This window comes from Zeugodacus cucurbitae, chromosome 4 (assembly GCF_028554725.1).
Source record: "Zeugodacus cucurbitae isolate PBARC_wt_2022May chromosome 4, idZeuCucr1.2, whole genome shotgun sequence".
Lineage (NCBI taxonomy): Eukaryota > Metazoa > Arthropoda > Insecta > Diptera > Tephritidae > Zeugodacus > Zeugodacus cucurbitae.
The window spans coordinates 55,421,254-55,440,529 of NC_071669.1; the positions used below are offsets into that span (position 1 = coordinate 55,421,254).

The following is a 19,276-nucleotide window of genomic DNA, read 5'->3' on the forward strand; positions in this document are numbered from 1 at the left end:
GAGAATAAAGAAAATATTTCGCTCTCAGCCTAAATGTAGGCAATAATTTTTGTTAAAAACGTAGTATATATTTAGGCTGATATCGAAAAGCGTTACGAGGAGTCTAAAAAGGTATAATATTGCAATAAAAATAATTTAGACAGGTGAATTGTACTTTTAGAATACTTATAGGGATACTGGATACGTAATTAAGTGTTCAATAACTTTCTCTAGTACAGAAAAGGTTTATAAATTTCATTAGACTAACCGTTTGGTAGATATTCCACCTAGTAATTTGAAGGAATTATCATTGAATTAGTTTCAAATTGTTCAATTATAAATTGTCATACCTAAATAACCCACAAAAAGTCGTCACTGAAGCCATTTATCACTAATAGTATTACTCTTAATAGTATAATGGTAATATTAGCCAGAAATTTGCCCCAAGTGCTGTCTCTAAAGCCTCTATTTCCGTTTCGTAAACTATCATAGATATAATCAACACTTGATGACGTCACTCATATCACCGGTAATGCCACGCATTGACACATTTCTTAACGAAGGAGTGATACGACTTCCTACAAGACTGCCGGGTAGACGACGCGAAATAAGCGATTTTTGGTTGGTGTACCTAATCACTTTTCGCCGGTTGTGGCCACATGTTGCTAAGGGATTCCAATAGACGGTGTTTGATTCAACAAAAGAACAGAAGAAGCCTTTGTATTTGAGAGTCAAAAATGTGTGTAGGCAAGGAGCTAAGTAAGTACATATTCGCTGAGGTATGTAAATATGTAAGTGTATATATATATATGTATGTGAGTAGGTAAATAGCAATGTGAAGTTAAAAGAAGGGATGCATGCACGCCCTACCAATGAGAGCGTATGAGAGACATATTGATTTGCGTGAGCAGCAAAAGTAAATTGGTAAAATACATTGAGGTTGCCAATTGGAGGCGTTTTTTGATCCAACATTTTTTTTTAAAATACCCAAAAATTAAATGGAAATATTTTCATATTAGAAATGTAAAAAAATTATAAAAAAATAGAAAAAAAAATATAAAAAATGGAGAAAAAATAAATAATTGTAAAAAGAAATAAAGAAATGTAAAAAAATTATAAAAATTTGAAAAAAAAAAAATAAAATCTCTTTCACAAAAATTTTCTAAAAATTTTTGGATTTTCTAATGGAAAAAGGTGTTCTTTCTCAAATATGTGTTTCAGCACACAAAAAGCGTGCGATTTTTTATTAAGCTTAATTTAGCTTAGAGCTTATTAAGTTCTAGCAAATCACTGTAAAGCTTTTTATAAAAAAAAAATTAGAATTTTTTCAAAATTTAAAAAATGCTTGCAAGAAACCGAAATATTTTTTGAGTGTAAGCAATACAAATTTAAATAAAAAATAATAATAATTACATAAAATTAAAAATTTACAATTAATTGAAATTTTTACAAAAATTCGAAAATCTTAAAAAAAACCCACCATTATCACACCACAGTGGCAACGCTGTGCTAGAAACCAACCTTCTGTGCTGGCGCGTATTTAAGTGCTATATTTTAGCGCGTCTTGCTCAGTTGCTGATAGTTTTTCATAGAAACCATAACGTGTGTGATATTTCGTGCGGTGCTTGTTTCAAAATTTATTATAAAATAAAATTATTTTTGCTTTAGAAATTTTAATAAATTTTAGAATAACTAGTGTCTACGAAACAATTATTAACGCTAAGTGAAGTTTTAGTAGTGCATTTCTTCGGAAAAAAACGAAAAAAAGTGCAACGAAATCATTTTTAACCTACACGTGTGTGGAACATATCAGCAAAAAGTGAATTTTTTCACACAGTCCTTTGAAAGAGAAAAAAGTTAACAACGCGTCAAGAAGTAACGGCGAAATTCACACATGTACCCGAATCCACGTATCCGGCTGTGAAAAGGCAACGCTGTATACATACAAACCTATTTAAATGTAAGTTGAATGCTTCATTATGTAAAACGGCCACGAACAGTCGTGGCTTTTGTCCAAAAAAAGAAAATGAAAAAAAGGCAAATCATAAAAATCGCATCTTCGCGCCATGGAGACATTGACTTTTGCCCCGCAATGCTTTTGCATGCGCGAAACTTATAATGAGAACGTGTGTTATAGTTAAATGATAATTGAAGAATTTAATAAAAATTGAAGAATTAAATAAAAATGAAAGAATTGCTTGAAAAAAAAAATTAAATGAAAATGTTAACAAAAGTCTCACATTAAATGCGGCAAATAATGCCATTTAAATTCTGTTACACACTTTTGCTTTAGCGTGAGAGCTTTTCTGGTTCGGGCTGCCGCATTGAAGTTAACTGCAGGGAGGGATACATACAATGTATGTTTATGTGAAAACTCATGCTCATCCTAGGCCAACGTAAAGGCTGTAGGATAAATGCCCAGTGAGGAAGTTTAAGCGGAAAAATTGGAAAAAATTCTTAAAAAATGTAAAATTATGGAAAATTAAATAAGAAAAAAAATTATAATATTTTTATTTCAAAATTTAAAATTTAAGAAAAATCCACATTTTTACTAGAAAAATTTTAGAAAATTATAATGTGCTCTTTAAAAAAAATCTACATTTTTTTAGAATATTATTTAATTCAAACTTATTTATGTTTCTTCAAACTCAATATTAATGTAAATAAAGTTTATGCGGAAGAGTTTTAAAAAATTAAAAAAAAAAAATAATTAAAAAATTAAAAATTATAATGTGTTCCTTTAATAGTGAAAAAAAATTAATTAAAAAATGTATTTTTTATTTTTAATTATTTGTAATTACCTTCATTCAAACTTATTTATGCTTCTTCAAACTCAATATAGTAAAGTATTAGAAGTAAAAAAAAATAATATTAATAAATACTTTTATTTAATTTTTTTTTAATTTTAATTTTAATTTTTTTCATCCAACTTAGAACTATAAGATTTTTAAATTTGTTCAATATGTGCGTAAAAACTGTTTCTATTAAAAAGAATGTGATAAAAAAAATCAAACGAAATCAAGAAATATAATTTTCATAATTTCCTGTTTATTGAAATTCATAAAAAAAAATATTTCCATGTTAAGTAATTTTTATTTTTGATACTTTAATTGTAAAATTTTTAATATTTATGCTCAGGGTGTAAAATAAAATGTACTGCAATAATACTATTTTTTTATTTTAATTTTCATAATTTTTTTTTTCTGAAAATTCATTTAATGTTTAAAGCATTTTACTGAAGAAAAATATTAAAATAAAGTTAGAAAAAATAAAAATATAAAATAGAAATTCTAAATTTATCAAAATATTTTTATTTATGATTTTTTCTTATGCTAAATGAATCTATAAATCGCTGTGTATTTTATGTTTATTTAAAAATAGTTCGAAAGCTGTTTCGAATTAACGAATTGATTCTAAAAGAATGAAACAAATTGTTTTTTTAAATTTCTGCATTCCGGTTTTTATTAATTAGGAACCTAAAATATTTACTATTTTTTAAATAAAATCGAAATAAATTTTTAATAGATAATACATCTGAGAGTTTCAGTTCTCCAACCACTACACATAAAAATATCAGCACTTCCATTTTCAAGTGAATTTAACATTGTTATCTTCTAAGAAAATACAGCATGAAAGCTGGTATTCCATTTTAATTAAGAACTTGTTTAAAATTCACTAGAAACCGAATTGATAACCAAAAGGGGCCAAATTAACATTGAATTCAGCAGCTGATTGGATAGAACAGTAATCATTGACTTCTTGTTTATCAAGTTCATGGATAGTTCCAGGAATAACTACATATTATTTTCATTATATTTAATATTTTTTTAAATATGCTTACTAACTCTGGTTTGAGAAACCTTCTTGAAGTGAAAAAATTTGGCTGCAAACCTTAACTAAAACCCAGAAATTTGCTTTAAAAACTCGCATGGCGATCAAAGTTTCTTAACCTTCATTTGATGCAGTAAATTTTATCTCTATTAAAATCTTTTAGAATTGCAACAAAAAAATTTCATCTTTTAAACTGGAAATTTATCGCTACAATTTTGTGTTTAACCTACCGGGTCTAAACAAATCAACTGCAATGATCTCTTTATGGCAGTGCTCTGCTGTTGTCATTTTCGACTTCGAGAGCTAAAGTACACCTTTTTAAACACCCATATGTCGTGGCTAAATTTCTAACACTCACATATACATACATATATTTGTATTGAGTTTCATGCAATGCCATTTTGTTTGTACATATTTAATTTTTGGTGCGCGACATTTGGTTATTTGGCCTAAAAACCGCTTCGAAAAAAAATTAGAGCAATGTGACAGCAGCAATTTGTTTTATTTTTACTTTCATGTTTTTTGCTTATGTTGTTAGTTGTTTGTATTTATTTTTATTTTTTGTAATTTTTTTATTTTTATTTAATTTAAGTATCGTTTTAATTTGAATTTCTAATTTTTTAGTTTCGATTTTTTGCTGTTTGGTGTTTTTAGTTTATTTTTCTTCTTGTTTTGTGGTATTTTGATTTTTCTATTTTTGGTATAAACTAAAATTATATTCAATAGTAATTTTTTGTTATTTATTTTTCTAATTAAATTATTTTTTTTTTATTTTTATTTCATTTTATTTTATTTATTTTATTTTATTTTATTTTATTTTATTTTATTTCATTTTATTTTATTTTATTTTATTTTATTTTATTTTATTTTATTTTATTTTTTGTATTTTATTTTATTTTATTTTATTTTATTTTATTTTATTTTATTTTTTGTATTTTATTTTATTTTATTTTATTTCATTTCATTTCATTTTATTTTATTTTATTTTATTTTATTTTATTTTATTTTATTTTATTTTATTTTATTTTATTTTATTTTATTTCATTTCATTTCATTTTATTTTATTTTATTTTATTTTATTTTATTTTATTTTATTTTATTTTATTTTATTTTATTTTATTTTATTTTATTTTATTTCATTTTATTTTATTTTATTTTATTTTATTTTATTTTTTTTTTATTTTATTTTATTTTAATGTATTTTATTTTATTTTATTTCATTTCATTTCATTTCTAATTTTTTAGTTTCGATTTTTTGCTGTTTGGTGTTTTTAGTTTATTTTTCTTCTTGTTTTGTGGTATTTTGATTTTTCTATTTTTGGTATAAACTAAAATTATTTTTAATTTTAATTTTTTGTTATTTATTTTTCTAAATTAATTAATTTTTTTTTATTTTTATTTCATTTTATTTTATTTTATTTTATTTTATTTTATTTTATTTTATTTTATTTTATTTTATTTTATTTTATTTTATTTTATTTTATTTTATTTTATTTTATTTTATTTTATTTATTTTATTTTATTTTATTTTATTTTATTTTATTTTATTTTATTTTATTTTATTTTATTTCATTTCATTTCATTTTATTTTATTTTATTTTATTTTATTTTATTTTATTTTATTTTATTTTATTTTAATTTATTTTATTTTTTTTTTATTTTATTTTATTTTATTTTTTGTATTTTATTTTATTTTATTTTATTTTATTTTTTGTATTTTATTTAATTTAATTTAATTTAATTTAATTTTATTTTATTTTATTTTATTTTATTTTATTTTATTTTATTTTATTTCATTTTATTTTTTGTTTATTTTATTTTATTTTATTTTTTGTATTTTATTTTATTTTATTTTATTTTTTGTATTTTATTTTATTTTATTTTATTTTATTTTATTTTATTTTATTTTTTGTATTTTATTTTATTTTATTTTATTTAGTTAATTATTTATTTAGTTAACTTGTTTTTTAGTATTTCTATTTTCTAATTCTTTTACGTATTTCCACTGCTCCATCTCCCATCAAAGCTTGCGCAACACCTCAGCTTAAGTAAATTTATTTTGTTTGAATCAAGTTATGTTGGCAGGTGATTTTTGTGAATGACGAGGCGCGCAAATATTATGTACACACACACACACCCATACATACATAAATGCGTGTTTTTTGACGTCAACACTAGTAAATATGCACAGTTGAATCTAATTTGTTGACTGTCAGTCAGTGGTAAACCACCCACCATTGGCATATATAAATAAACATACATACGTATTACAGTTATTTATAGCTACCCTATATCTATTATATACATATGTACATACTCTTAACAGTATCAAGTTTTAAAATACACCTTATAGAGGTCAAGCAACGAAATTGGCAACGCGTAATTAATATCACAATCCGCAGCGCCGCATTATCAATTTGCTACGTTGGCAATGAAATTCGCCATACATAACGTGGCCGCAACGTAAACGTGAAATGCAATTATACATATTTACGTATGCACATGTGTATATATGTATGCATATCGGTGTGTATGCACAACTCGTGCCTTGCAATTACAAGTGTATGTAAACATAGCAGTCGCCATACATAGTATTTGTTGTTGTTATTGTTATGATATTTTCCACGTTGTATAATCTACTGAGCTGATCTGGCCTAGAATAGGCAGGTAGATACACCTACATGCATATATACATACTCATACAAAGTGTGTCCGCCACCTGTACATTTGCTTGTTTAATTTAAATGCATTCTTCTGCGTTTTCTTCTTTTCCATTTCTCTTTCAATTTTCTTGTATTTACAAATAGTCTAAAAATACGCAGAAGATAAATAGGTGTGTTGTATACATACAAGCATTTGAGCAAACACTGCACCCAAAGAAATTGAAGGTTTGGCATATTTGCTTATATTCCTACATATGCATTTATGCATTGTTGTTGTTTACATATTATTGTTGTTGTTTACAAAACTTGCAATCAGAAATTGTATGAAGATGTCAGATCATCAATAACATTTAATAATATCTTTGAGAGGTCTTGAAAATATGGAATGACATAATTCCGTGTCAGTGATACATATTAGAAAAATATCGCATGCGTGAAAAAATTTTACTTGATTTAATTATTCAAATTTTGATGTTTTTATTTTGGATAATTAAAAAAAATCAAATTAAAATCGAAAAAATTGCATGCGATAAAATTTTAATTTTTTAATAAGAAAAATAATTTTGGTTAACTTTTTGATTTTGCTTTGAAGACTTAAAAAAATAGAAATTCATAATATAAAAATATCGCATGCGTGAAAAATGTTTTCCTTGATTTGATTTTTCAAATTTTGCTGTTTTTATTTTGGATAATTAAAAAAACAATCAAATTAAAAACGAAAAAATTGCATGCGATAAATTTACAATTTATTTATAAAAAACGGAATTTCGGTTAATGTTCTGATTTTGCTTCGAAGACTAAAAAATAGAAAAGAGAATATATAAAAATATCGCATGCGTGAAAAAAATTTTACTTGATTTAATTTTCCAAATTTTGCTGTTTTTATTTTGCAAACTTTGTTTTTTTTTTTATTTTGAATTGTAAAATAATATTTCAAAAATTCAAACTAATATCTTAAAAAAATTTCATGGGATAAATTTTTATTTTTTTATACAAGAAACAGAAATTCGGTTAAAATATTAATTTTGCTTTGCTGACTTAAAAAAATAATAGAAATACAATATAAAAATATCGCATGTTAAAAAAAAAACTTTCTTGATTTGATTTTTTAAATTTTGTTGTTTTTGTTTTGAATTAAAAAAAAAATATTTCAAAAAATCAAATTAAAATTAAAAAAAAATTAGATGAGTTAAGTTAAATTTTTTTTACAAGAAACTTTTTTTTACAAGAAGCTTTGAAGACTTAAAAAATAATAGAAATGCATAATATAAGAATATCACATGCAATAAAAAATTTTTCGAATTGATTTTTAAAATTTTGCTGTTTTTGTTTTGAAAAATTAAAAAATAATTAAAAATTAAATTAAAAAAAATTGCATGCGATAATTTTTTATTTTATTTACAAGAAACAGAATTTTCGGTTAGTTCTAATTTTGCTTTGAAGATTAAAAAAATAAAAATCACGTAAATAATTATAAATAATTGCACGCGATATTTTTTTTTTTTTTAATGAATTATCCATTATTTATATCATATAAAAAGAAATGATTCACCTCTTAAGCAAATCTATAAAATTAAATTATTTATTAACTATTTGAGTTAGGTTAGGTTAGTTAGGTGTGGTTGAACTAAAGTGTCACACTTAAAGCAGGTGCGCCTGGAGCTACTATAAAATTTATACAACAAGTTACGAAGTATTAAAGTGCATTTATTTGTTGTTGTTGTTTTCTTTTTGTATACTTTTTGTGTGAAACCCTCTAGTACCGATAAGCACAGCACTAATTGATACCAATATTAATAAAATGAATTATTAATACGCAATAGATTTATTTATAGTATTTGTTTAGCTATTGCTTTGATATTGACGCCAAATGTGCATTTCTCTTTTGGCAACTCATTCATAGCGCATATTCATACAATATTTATCTGCCTTTTTTTATTTATTTTTTATTGATTTTCTCTTAACTAGAATTAGCGCGTGTATTTAACTTAGTTTGACCCCCACGCGTGGCAACCCACACACATTTGCAAGTACAGTGGGTGCACGCTTACAAGAGCTTAGTGAGTTTAATTAATTATTATTCTAAAAAAGAAAAGGGGGTTTTTGTAGTCATAGCACCTTAGAAATGAACTTAATTCCTTGTTTATGCAGGCACGCGTGGCAAAATTTGCATTACAGTAGGTACTCGTTTGGTTGTACTAAGTGAAATGAAGCCGTTTTTGGTGCTTATTAAGCTGTTGTAGATTAAAATTCATTAAATTTTTCTAAATTTCAGTTAGAAGTGTTTCATATGTAATTAAAGACTAATCTAATGAAGTGGCGAATCGAACAGATTTATAGCGAGTAAGGAGATTTAAAATAAAATTTAATTAACTTATGGTTTAATTACATTTTGGATGGCTTTCGAAAAATATCCAAAAACAAAAAATTATAAATTTTTTTACAATTATTTTCTCAAGAATTTTAAAATTTTTGAAAATATATATGAAATTTTCAAAAAATAAAATTTTGGAAATAATTTTTTAAATTTTTTTTTAAATTTAAAATTGAGTTTCGTATATTTAATTTACTGTTCTTATAAATTTTTACTCAAGAATTTTAAAATTTTTAAAATACCGTTATATGAAATTTTTCAAAAATAAAATTTTGGAAATAAATTTTTAAATTTTTTTTAATTTAAAATTGAGTTTCGTATATTTAATTCAGTGTTCTTATACAATTTTTTTCACAAGAATTTTAAAATTTTTGAAAATACCGTTATATGAAATTTTCGAAAAATGAAATTTGAAAATAATTTTTTAATTTTTTTTTTCTAATTTAAAATTGAGTTTCGTACATTTAATTAAGTGTTCTTATAAAAATTTTTTCTCAAGAATTTTAAAATTTTTTAAAATACCGTTATATGAAATTTTCCAAAAATTAAAATTTTGAAAATAATTTTGTCAATTTTTTTTTTTAATTTAAAATTGAGTTTCGTATATTTAATTCAGTGTTTTTCTCAAGAATTTTAAAATTTTTGAAAATACCGTTATATGAAATTTTCCAAAAATTAAAATTTTGAAAATAATTTTTGCAATTTTTTTTTTTATTTAAAATTGAGTTTCGTATATTTCATTCAGTGTTCTTATAAAATTTTTCTCTCAAGAATTTTAATTTTTTTTTAAATACCGTTATATGAAATTTTCAAAAACTAAAATTTTGGCAATAATTTTTAAATTTATTTTTTTTATTTTTGACGTTCTCAACTTAAAATTTGTGTTTGTATATTCAATTCAGTGTTCTTATAAACAAGTACCCACTGTAACTAGCAAAAAAATGTGCATTATTCGCATTTGATAATCAAATAGGCGCCAAATGTATATGCATTAGCTCAGAATGACGCGAGAAAATCAAAAATGGAATTCATATATTGTAAATATTTACATATAAACACACTTAACATATCTATACATGCATGTCTATATGTATGAACCACAAGTGACAAAACGTGTAGACAGTTGTAGGAAATGGAACGCAGTTAAACCGATAGCTTTTAACGGTACAATGCGATTTATGGACTTATTGCAAAAATATATTCTAATCACTACTGTTATATACAAGCATACATATACATATGTACATATATGCATAAATTTATACAAAAAACATTTTCACTCAACCCCTACCGTTATAAGACCTTGAAAATATGGGCTTGTGGTAGCTATTTGTTGACTCTTGTCGACAGTTAGACAAGTTGGATGAACGACGGTGAGTCCTTGAGGCAAGATAAATAAATATTTTCGCACTACATTCTTAGGCACATACAGATACATATGTATATATATATAGTGTATATATGTATGTATCTGCATAGATAAGCAGTCGCAGCGTCGCCACAGAAATATTTGTTAGTAGGTGTGTGTGTATGTGTTTGTGAAAATAGCACGTAAAAGATTGAGTTATGCGTCGCGAAAATCGTTGAAATTTATGCGCATATTTCAGATAACTCATCGCCAGTATATGTATATCTTATAGATACATCAGTGCAAAGGTCAAAAAATATTTGCAACAAAAATAAAATAAATTTTCTTGAATTTTCTAGTTCTTCAAATTCATTGTTCGCCAATGCTTTGTCAAATGTGTCAAAAACGTTTTTTACGCCAATTTGCATGTGACTGTCGATACAAGCTAACGGTACTCGCGCTAATATCGCTTTGTGTCGGTGGAAATGTGTGTTGTTTGGCTTTAATATGCGCTAATTTGGTTGTGAAAATTTGCATATGAGTGGTTTGCAGTTCACACCTATTGAACTCAAATTTTCCGAGGTGGCAAAGGTGGCATATCGATAGATACTTAACATATTTACAAATGTACTTTTCATGTTACAATGGTTTTCATTGTTATCTTCATGCATATGTATGTATGTTTGGAAATCTATTTTTATTGTTAAAAACATGAAATACTTACTTATATAATTCTATGAATATAGTCATATGCATTGTCATGTTGTATATTTCATATAACGTCATCGAATTGTCCGTGATTCATTATACGATATCTTATCTCAGCCATCTACTAATGATAGCAATAAACTTTGCATGCGAAATACGTAATATACATTGATTTATTTACGAAAATCATTGCAAAGCGCACGTATCAGATTGGTGGTAAGACCATAAAAAAGGTGTATTTTTTATAAAAAACTATTTTTCTGTTATATAGGTTGTAAATTCATATGAAATTTTGAGTGCAAACAACTCTATTATTTTATTATATTACATGTCTATATATTATTCGATAAAATATCGATAACACTTTGATGATTTATCATAACTAATCCCTAAAAGAATGTAGGCTTATCAGTCAGAAGGTGCGATTTAAATATAACTAGGTGCTAATAGTGTAGCAATAAAAGCATTAAAAATATATTTTTCTAATTAAATATTATATTTGTTATAAAAAAAACTTTGGAGAAGCTTAAATTCTCAATAAAAGTAATTTAAGTCTTTACATATTCTCTTAAGCCTCTCAAATACAAATATATATTCCCAATCATAACTCATTGCGCCTAAAGCTATGCTTAGTTAGCTATTTTATGCTCCATAATGAAAGCTATAGAATCGACAACACTACCGATTAGTGTTGAATTAAGTTATAAAACGAACCGACATCTTAATCATATTATTTTTATGCTCCTTATCGGGCACTGTCTGTACGACGACATAGACATGTGCATGATAAGAAAAAACAAAGCTCGCTGGAAGGATCTACCGGGTTGTAAAACCACAAAGGTTATGCGCAAAGTGGTAGATCAAAAATATACAAGGTTCCTACTGGCGCTCGCTAGAAACGGCTGTAGGACCCATGGTTGGCATTCTTACTGGTCACAGCCTAGTAGCGGCACACGCCAATAAGATAGGGCTGTCAGAACGAGAGAAATGCAGGAAGTGTTAAGAGCGGGGCGCCAAGCAAACAGTGGAGCATCTCCTGTACTGCGTTAGCGAGACAACGTTTCAGGTATTTACGGGCCTCATAATAAAATAAGTTAAAGGAGATATCATTAGTGGAGCCTCATAAACTATTAAAATTCACATCCTAAACGATGACTACTACTTAGGGAACATGTGAATGCACTCCATTCTGGTATCGGACCATAAATGATTTATGCGTGGCCTGCAGGCCTAACAGACCAACCTAACCTAACCTAACCTAACCTATGCTCCTTATAAGTAGTCACTTGTGTAGTTATGAGTATTATCGAACGTTTTTCGGAAGTACTTGCTTGCAACCAATTATAACATTAGCTGACATGTGTTATGTACAATTTTTTTTTCACCAAACCTTAACCAAACCTGTAAAAAAAATGGATAGTACGAAAAACAATGAAAGTTTCGTGTTTATAATCAATAAAGTATCTGAAATCAAATTTACATAGTATAGTTTTAGGCGCGTAAGCAATAACAAAGCATTTATAATATAAAATATAATAATATGTAATGAGTTTTCTGAATCGCAAGTCCAATCTATCAGTCACCATAGTTTCATATTTTTTTTTATAAAGTACAGACGTGCCACTCCTATTTTTAATACCATAATCATATAGCGATGATCACTAGCTACGAGTATAAAACAGTACCTTATCGCGCAATTTTGGTTTAATGTGAAAGCAGAAAAAGGGAGAAAACCACCTTGAAAGTACAATATACTATAAAAAATATTATCACCAACATTTCTTTAACGCGTCATTCCCTGAGATGAGTATATTTAAGATAAGCACTACTACAGGAAGCCAAAAAGAATTATATATTTTGAAGGATCTAGATGACTGATTGAAAAATTGCAAAGACATCCTTATATGCAAAATCTTTAAGACGAAAATTGACGTCAAAGGCACATATATTAAAATATTTATGAGACATTAAAGATAAAAATAATATATTTTTTACTTTTTTTTTAATACATATTACATTTATGGATGTGTACTCTATTGTCGAGCTATTATTATTATTTCAGGTACAGAAAGCGCCTGTTTTTTTTTTTTCTTCTAATCACCATATTTGCCAAACTTATTTGCACATTTCTTTCTCAGCGCTCGTAACATTCAGCTGGCTTGTCATATGCCAAAAGCAATGCGTAAGCAATTGGGGGTCCCATGAAGATTTGCTAAAAATATTTTCGTTTACAATAACAAAATGATTTGTTTGCATTTGAACTTTGAAGCTGAGCCGAGCCTCAGAGATAACACAGCAAGCATTTAACCTATAGCATTCAATGATATGCCGAAATTTTTGAAACTGGCGAATCGAACAGTTAACTGGTATAAATTAAAAGAGACTATACTGGTATACTAGACAGCAGTTATAACAGTTATACAACTTTAATTCACTTGTTGTTGTTAGAGTAGAAGAAAGTATTCTCCAAATATTTCTTACAGACCGTGTCCAAATATTATTCGAGGTCTGTTCTGATAACTTTGTCATGGACAATGATTTGAAAAAATTTTGAAAAAAAGAGATATGCTCAAACATCGAATAGGGTAGAGAGGTATGTGAAACGATTATTGTTTACTAAAAGAATATGAAGAAGAAATCTTTAATCTACCACAATCCATTGGATTTCCATTATTCATTATATTTTAAGCAGCCGCATCACCTGACGTCTCTCGAGTCTTCAACAAGTGATATTTAAAATATTTATACATTGCTATGTATTTATGACACACATTTTTTATTTAGAACAAAATTCTGAAATTCTTGCCAACATTTCTGGTGTGTTGTCTTGGTAACAGTGAATGAAAACAACTTCCGGAAATCTACGCTCAAGCATATACTGACATCATTAGTAGGTGTTATCGTCTACACATATATTTTCGCATAAATATTCTCAGATAAAATTGTGCTGTACATAGTTTCGGAATATTGGACTCATGCTAAGTGGGTTGTTTGCTATACATATATGAATATTTGTATATTTAATACTGCTATTAAACTCTCTGCTATGGTATATGCCCCTTTTTTTTGCGTGACCTTGACGTCATTTTCTATTTTCACATAAAGTATGCATACATACAGACTTACTAACTGCTTCAATGCGTAATTTAAGATATTTGGTTCTATGTATGTATGTATGTTAGTACCTAGTATGCTCTCATCAGCCATACACCCACGTAGCGCTCACGTTTTTCTCGATGTTTTTTTGCTACTTTTGAAAAATAAGCGTAGAAAAATGTGAGTGCGAATGCATATACAACAACATATATATACTATATGTATATAAGTAAGTTTTATGTCTACAAGAACTCATGCATGACGAATTTTCAAAAAAAAAAATGGTTTTTTCTTACTTAAAGCGTCACAACTCTCACACATCTTAGACATATGAATGTACTTCCTTTCGTTAAAAATGACGAAATTTCAAACACATTTCTATCAGCGTCCGCTTTGCATCAGTTTTCAAGTAGAAAGTCGGTAAATTTTGCTTGAAATGTTAAAGAAACGCGTGTTTGTACTTCCATGGAAACTATGTTATCAGTACGAAAAAATGTTGCCAGCTATGTTTACAGCGATAAATTTCCTTGAAATTCGCAAATTGAAAACAAAAAATGTCGGTGGTTTCGGAATGTGATAAGGAATGTAAAAAAACCTATACAGACACTCAACCACATTTTCACAAAGTTTTGGCGGAAGTCAACTATTTATAACTTTAGGTTATTATATACATATGAAAATGTATGTTTGTATAAAGTTGATTGTTAAAAACCCATGAGTGATAAAATACTTCAGAAATTCTAAAATGAGTCATATTTATATGAAAAATTTATTTAATTTATTACAAATATTTTTCCAATAAATTAAAAAAAAATACTAAAAAAAACAACAAAAATCTATAAATTAAACAATTCCTTCAAACAACTTGTAAAATGTAATTATCCACAACTGCATAGTCTCGCTATTTGAACAGCTGAAATTTTCTATTCAAGAAAACTATTTTTCAATTATTTTTCCGCTAATAATCAGGCAAATGTGTGCATGAAATATTGTATAATAGTATTAGCCCGCCAGCTGAAAATTTCACTTGCAACTTATAAGTATGAAAAAAAAAAAATATTAATAATAATGAGTGTTGTTTTCTTGCATTCTTGTTTTGTTCTTGTTTTCTGCTTTGAAATTTTCAATTTAATTATGGTAAACAGCAATTTTTGTATATACACGCCAACTAATTACTGGAAAAGTAAATGCATAATGGGAAATCTGGTGGCTTTACATTGGAACAACGTAGTAGATTAGTTGTGGATTTATGGAAAAAACAAAATTTTTGCAAAATTTTTCACTCAAATACATTTTCAGTATATATAAAAATTAATAAAAATAAATATTTAATATTTTTGATTTAGCAGGTTTTTTTTTAAATATCGGATTTTAGTTCTTGAGCACATTTTCGCTCATATGATTATCTCTGGAATAAGCAAACTCCAACCTTATCAGGCTACAAACTCTCCGAATTTAGGTTTTCAGCAGGTCAATCGTGACAAGTTTCTAACATCTAGACCAAAACCTGTATTGACCGTCGCTAGCTACTACTTTTGACCATCTTTCTGGCAGCATGCGTATTCCGTGTAAATGTCGAGAATTCGGCTCAAAAAGTGACATTTTCAGTTTTGAGAATAAGTTTGGGATGCAAACAGATCTCTACAAATATTTTGTTGGCTTAATGTTGACACAAACCCTAGAGATATCTATTGGAAAACGGCGGAAGCAAAGTTGTAGACCTAATATAACCACTGTCCAACGGAGCCAAATTAACTATTGACTGGCTCATTTATTGATATAACTCCGTAATTCAAAATTTGTCCAAAAAAAACTGAGGGCTGTATATATGACTTCTTATAACGTCATTTAGGAATCAGTCTAACTTTAGCAGTACAATGATCTCTAGAGTTGAAAAAGGAATGGGCAAACAGTGTACTAATCCAATAATTGGCGAATTCGAAAATATCAATTAATTTTTTGTATTTGAGTATTTTTTGGTATAAATACAATTAACAGCTTCTTTTTATCTTCTTCCTTCCACAATTAATAAATTTTCTATAAAACATAATTTTTATACCAATACCGAGCCTAATAAAACCGATCTATCTATTTTATCTTATTTATTGACAGTCGGTATCAATTTTGGGGATCATAGACTTCCAAAAATCCACAAATCATTTTTAACAGATATTTTGAAAAGTAGATTTCTAAGGTACCTCATGCAGTGTCACATATCAAACTCTTGAGACAGTCTGAGACCGTTATACAAGGCTCTTATCATCCCCTTTGGAACACCATATTTTGGTTGATACGGTTTTAAGGTCCAAATTGTAGGTAGCATAAGAGATGTCTGACAACGAAAATGTGGCACTTGTACGATATACAGTTGAACTTCCATAACTCGAACTGCTCTAACTCGAAGTTCTCCATAATTCGAACTATAGAATTGGCAATAGAAGTCAAAATTCATACAAATTACCTTCTGTAACTCGGAAGTCTCTCTAACTCGAAGTTTTTTTTTATGGATTATGATGATTCGAGTTAGAGAAGTTTCACTGTATTTGCTCTCCATGAGTTTTTTCAGTTGCCAAAACTCAAATACTCGCTCTGATCTATTGCAACAAATGCGTGATAGATTTATACAACCAGATGAGTAAAGGGTTAGACGGGTTCAAAAATTTCAAAATTTGATAACTTTTTTGTCTTATTAAATAGTGTAATATTTTTAAATAATTATCCAAAAATATCAAATCAATCCGAGTAAAATTCTAAGAGATATACACTTTGGAAGTTCTGTCCATCAAGCCACGTCAGTTATAATTGAAAACTTTAAACTCATTTATCTCAAAACTCAAATTTTCAAGTCGGTGCACACGATATCTCAAAAAGTTTTGAAGTGAGTTTGTTCAAATTTTGCACACATCTTTGAAATAACATTATCTACTTAATGAACGAAGTATTTTTTTATATCTTTATTGGAACTATTTTTTTCGAGCCAATATTTGCCGAAAATTTGACCGAAAAAGTGAATTATTTTGGTTTAAATTCTGTCAAAAATTCATATTTAAAAGGTTTCCATTTTCCTTCGTTCATTAACTGGATTTATCCATATAATGTCGAAATATTTTCGGTTTATTGATTTTGGATGAACCAATAATGAGTTATGATGTCCACCACAAGAGCTTTTTTGTAGGACATGTCATGGGACATGAGATGCTAATGGCTCAGTTTTCGGAATTTTTAAAGAAAAATTTTAAAAATACTGTTTAAACATGTATCTTTGATACGCTGCATTATTTAAATGAAATATATGATTGTATATATTTAAAAAAAATGTAAAAATACCATTGTTTTTAGCCCCTGAAACCCACCTAACCCCTTAAAAATAGCCGAGTTGGCATGTCTTTTGTTACCGCTTAGGTGACTGTTGCTCTTACGAGCGAGCGCTTACGAGCTTCGTACATTAACCGCGAACATTTAATACTCACAAGCAAGAACAAAGTATATTCCCGCAAAGAATCATATTACTAAATATATTTATACATTGTAGTCTATACAACTGACTATCAGCATAAATATCTGAATTTAAAAATAAGTATGTAGTTATGGTTGCACTTCTAAAAAGAGACGCACCGACTGGCTATTGATCTCTGCTACATACATATGGATATGTCGGCACCCACTTAATTGCCCACTAAGTTTGATATTGAGTATATGGTTTCAGTTCAGCAGCCAGCTGAATGAAGCTTTTGCCGCTCTTATTGCAAGCACGTGTTCGTCGAAATCTCTCGATATTACTTATGTACTTCAGTTGTATATACTATATATCTAAACTTATACTGACTGACTTGACTTTTTCGCTTTATATATAGAATATGTGTGTTTCTATATTATCTGTGAGTCGTTTAAATTTGCCGGCGTGGCGCTAGAAGCTCTCAAAGAGTATTTTTTAATAAAAAGCGAAAAGTAAGAGAGACCAAGAGGAGGCTCACATGCGCATAGCACCGCATGTTTCATGAAGAGCAAATAAAACCGTTGATGTAATTAGGTGGTCACGTTTTGACGTAGAATATTGCAGGGGAGCAAAAAAAAAAAAACAAAAATAAAAAATACAAAAATTGTACTAACGGAAAAGAGCGCGGCTATCGAGTCATGTGAATGAATAAAGTAGTTGACGTACTCAGCACAACGCCCTTAGCTTCAACAATACATACCTATAATATATTTATAACGAAATCGAAAGTGTCTGGAGTTATGTCTGTGTATGTCTACACTTCCAGACGATTTTTAACTAACGCTTTCATTTCTTCATTTACAATGAATTAATATCGATTAATTGAAATTTCAATTTCGCGACAGGGCACTCTGGGTCTGTGATTGTGAAGACGACGGCAAGAAGTGTGTTCTTTAATTGTACCAAAAATGTCAAGTAAATTGCTGGTTTTAATTGAAACTGAAAAGCCGCCAAGTGTGCTCACATGCCTTAACACACACGCGAAGACCGCTGCCGCCACTCTTGAGCATTACAATTGCGCAAATTCGGTTGGTGCCAGCGAAAATTGAAAGAATTTAACTTCTGCGAATTGTAAGCGCGCGAATCAAGGTTACACAAGCCCGAAGGCTATTGACACACGAAAACTGCGGCGCCACACATGACAATGACAATTGACAATTTTAAAATGTAAGAAGCATGAATGATGCTGCTGCAGACGCATGTACCAAATTTAGATAGTTTAAATGTGTTATTAATTAGATAAGGCGGCTTGTGTGGGTACTACTTGCTAGGGAAGAGACTTGCGGTGGTGGAGCTGGCTTATGGTATTTTCTTTTGAATCTCTATTATAATGAGTCCTTATGAATACTCTATTGGGTTAGACTTGTCTAGAGTCTACCAAAAAGAGCGATATTTATTCTTGAAGAAAGAAGAAAAGAATATGATTTCTGCGAAAATCTGAAAAAAATTCGCTTTTGAAAATCCTAGGAGGTTCAAAGAAAGAAAATTACAATTTTCTAACACAAAAAATACTTTATTTCATCTAATTGAGCTCTCTAACAGTTCTAACAACCCTCCCTGCTACCAACGCCTCTGCATATTCAATCGTATTTTTCAATTTTTGCATTTTTTATTGACTTTCGCTGAGCGCTAAGCGCAAAAAGACACATGAAATAGCGCAATCCCACACTTATAAGTGCATAAATGCACCTACATACATACATACATACATATGTGATGTCATATACTCGTGTATATATGTCTACACTCTCTAATTTCATTTATTGCATGTCTACGTTTGT

General features: G+C 27.8%; 1 protein-coding gene across 1 annotated transcript in view; it reads left to right on the forward strand.

Moving 5' to 3' along the window:
- Positions 1-1,555: 1,555 nt before the first annotated feature.
- LOC105220935 (proton-coupled amino acid transporter-like protein pathetic) overlaps positions 1,556-19,276 on the forward strand; it is a 39,833-nt gene continuing 22,112 nt past the window's right edge. The window contains exon 1 of the mRNA XM_054228751.1: positions 1,556-1,939. The gene's annotated coding sequence lies outside the window, so the exon portion shown is untranslated. The remainder of the gene's footprint in view (positions 1,940-19,276) is intronic.